The 3,390-nt window shown below is 44.8% G+C and overlaps 1 protein-coding gene across 1 annotated transcript in view; it reads left to right on the forward strand.

Annotated features, from left to right (window-relative positions):
- The first annotated feature begins 571 nt into the window (after positions 1 to 571).
- NR1I2 (nuclear receptor subfamily 1, group I, member 2) overlaps positions 572 to 3,390 on the forward strand; it is a 41,651-nt gene continuing 38,832 nt past the window's right edge. The window contains exon 1 of the mRNA XM_010845382.1: positions 572 to 911. The gene's annotated coding sequence lies outside the window, so the exon portion shown is untranslated. The remainder of the gene's footprint in view (positions 912 to 3,390) is intronic.

Here is a 3,390-nt window from a genome sequence, read left to right on the forward strand (position 1 = left end):
GGGCTCTCATCTCCTCTTTTCCCTTGAGAGCTAGAACAGCCATCAGCAGCTGGTGCTGGGAACCTGAGGCTCAGGCTGAGGAGTAAGGGGCTGCTGGGAGGGCCTGGTGGAAGGAAGAACCCTGAGAACCTCTCCCAATGGTCCATGCTGCCTGCTCCTGGTCAGCTGGCTGTCCTTAGGCCAGAGCCACAGGTTGCACTCCTGTGAGCTGTGCTCAGACCCCTCATTTCACCATCTTTCCCTCTCCCTTATGCTTGCCTCTCTCTTACACAAACATGAAGTATCAAGTCAAGTAACACTGTCAGGCAAAGTAGCTTCAGACAAAGGAAAAAGTGTTTGAGACCTAAGTTCAAATTAGCTTTACCTCAGGGTCTAAAATGCAGAGCCCTTCAGATACACGAAATTTGCTCAGAACTGATTAGACAAAGCAGAAGCTAGCAACATTCCTCCCCTTCTCCTGTTTTACAGTGAAGACATCTGAGGAAAAGTGGGGGGCACATAATGGAGAGTAAATACGGTAATCTGGTCATTTGCAAGTTCAAGCGCTGGACTTGGGACTTAGGAGTGCCAGATGGAGGCCATTACAGCCTACCTCTGGCCTGGACTGAAATGTGGTTGAGAGACAAGATTGGCTCAGATCCTGGGAAATAATAACCTGTGACTATAGTACAGGGAAGAGGAAGCGCTGTCCTGACTGCAGCAGGAGCTGTAGCCGTAGCCTCTTACCCGAGTGTTCACTCCTGAGGAAAGCAAAAGATCAAGCTAATGCTCCAGTCTTTAACAAGGCAACCACTTCAGGGATATTGATGTTCTGATTGATCCTTTATTCCTGATTGTTCAAAGTGGATCTCAAAGGGGAAGAAAGTAGACCTCAAAGGAGAAGTTGGAGCAGAGAAGTCACTACCTAACAGGTATGGTTTTTCCTCTCTCTTTTGCTGGTGGCGAATCACCCCCAGTTCCATGTGAAAGATGCGTGGGAACACAAATGTATCTCGTTTGAGGTCAGCAGTCACAACGGGGTGTGTATGTATTGGCCTTGCTGTTCTCCACATTTCCAGAATGAAAAAAAGCCATGAAGGCAATCACTTAATATTGTCTCATTAATGATGCTTCCTTATCCCTCACTTGCTGCCTAGAGAAATAATCACAGTGGAAGCCTCTCATGCACCACCATGAGCCATACATACAATCAGCCCCTTCTCTGTTATACAGTTGGAGTCTCCTGACCCAGAAAATACGAATGTCGGGGACTGTGAGCGCTGGAGCTACAGGAGCCGGGAGAGCCCCAGCCCTGGTTCCTCGCAGCCTGCTGAGTTAGCGCTGGCAGACCTTGGAACCAAGGCTGAGACAAAGCAGCATGACCGTCACAGGGCCTCACACCCTCAGAGAGGGTCCCTCGAAGGCCAGCCCCACCCTGAGTAGCCCTGGGGCAAAGCTGGCTTTGGACCAGTGAGTTTGCTGTCTCTCGTGCCAGGAAAGGCACCTTGCCCCACAGAACGGAGCCTCTCCTCCATGTGCTCAATGCCATCAAGCCCTCTTAACCCCACCTCACAGTCCAGCCTGGCTGAGCCTATGGCCAGAGACTCTGCTTTAAGGCAACTCCACATCTGGGGAGGTTCAGGAGTCACCTCTGAGGCCACCAAATCTTGACTCTGTTGGCAAGCACTATCCTCCGCATTGCCATCCCATGGATAGTTGTGCAACTCTGATGCTGGGAAGGGTGATGGTCACCACCAAGATGGTCATGGTCAATGGATTATCTCCACTGGGATGGGTGTTTGGTCTCTAATGATATGGCCAAAGCCTAAAATATTCAAAGCAAGGCCCCAGAGGCTACTGCTTATTTAATTAGTTGGTTAATAAGAAAGATTATTTTTATAAAAATATTCAAATGCATTTTAAAATATTTAAATACATTTAAATATTTATTTAAAATACATTTTAGTTACATAATAAACTTAGTCTAAACAAAGAATTGGCAGACTGTGGCTCACAGGTGAAATGTGAGCCAGGTTTTCATAAATAAAGTTTAATGAGAACACAGCCGTGCTCATTCATTATGTGGCATTAGCTATAGCTGATTTTGCCCTATAACAGCGGAACTGAGTAGTTACAAAACAGCTGATGTAGCCACCAAAGCCTGGAGTATTAACTGCCTGGCCTTTTACAGAAAAAGTTTGCCAGTTCCTAGTCTCAAAGTATTAACTTGTCTCTCAATTATTATGGAATAAACCTAATAGACAACCACAAAACTGCCTGAGCCATGGTTAGTAATAGCTTGTAAAAATTACAAATGCAATAAGTGATACACACTTCTTGTGAAATGAAAAAGTCTTATAGATGACTTTTTATAGCTAAATTCTCTGTTAGCCATCCTGCTGGTGCAGATCCCCTGTTCCTCCAAAAGTAACTGATCAGTTTCGTGTGCTTACTGCTGGATGGTGTCCTTTGCATTCACACATACATATATGTCCTAACATGCTATACGCATTGTCTTACTATTCACCTTGATATTCCACGCAAATTTTCCCTTCCCATATTCCATGTGGAGACTTTCTGCATCTACAGAAATTTTAACTGCTACACACTATTGCAGAATACAATTCTTTCATTCAGCCATTTCCTTTTTGATAAATATTGTAGCTTAGCTCTTTCCAAGTTTTCACTCTTACCAACAACACTACAGTGACTTTTCCTGTTTCCATCTTCTCATGCCCACCTTCAGGTGTTTCCCTAGAGGAGCTACTGAGAAGTTGAATTCCTCCATCATAGAATACATGCACTTAAATTTTTACGACTGTCAGATGGCCTGCCACAGTGCCTGTACCATTTTATATTCCCTCCAGCTGAGAACAACAGCTACTATTCCTCCACACCCTGATGCTTGCTACTTATTAAGCATTTGATTACTTTTCCAATTGGATGTATGAGAATAGTAGCCCATTTAAAAAATATTTAAATTTCCCTGATTACTAATATATTAGTTTGCCAGACTGGCAAGTACCACAGACTAGATGGCTTACACTAAAGAAATTTATTTTCTCACATAAAGGGCAGAAAGTGCAAGATTAAGGTGTCAGCAGGTTTGGTTTCTCCTGAACCTTCTTTCCTTGGCTCACTGATGGCGCCTTCCTCTGTGAGTCCATCCCCGGTGTCTCTCTGTGTTCACGTTCCTCTTCTTACAAGGAGACTCATCATATTGTGTTAGGGCTCACCCTAACAACCAGACTTGAGCTTAGTCCACTGTCTAAAGATTCTGTGATTCATGGGGTCGCAAAGAGTTGGACACGACTGAGCAACTGAACTGAACTGAACGGAAAGATTCTGTCTCCAAATACAGTCTGAGGTCCTCAGAGACACAACCTATAACAACCAGCGAGGCTGGGCATT

This window comes from Bison bison, unplaced genomic scaffold (assembly GCF_000754665.1).
Source record: "Bison bison bison isolate TAMUID 2011002044 unplaced genomic scaffold, Bison_UMD1.0 scf7180017864215, whole genome shotgun sequence".
Taxonomy (NCBI): Eukaryota; Metazoa; Chordata; class Mammalia; order Artiodactyla; family Bovidae; genus Bison; species Bison bison.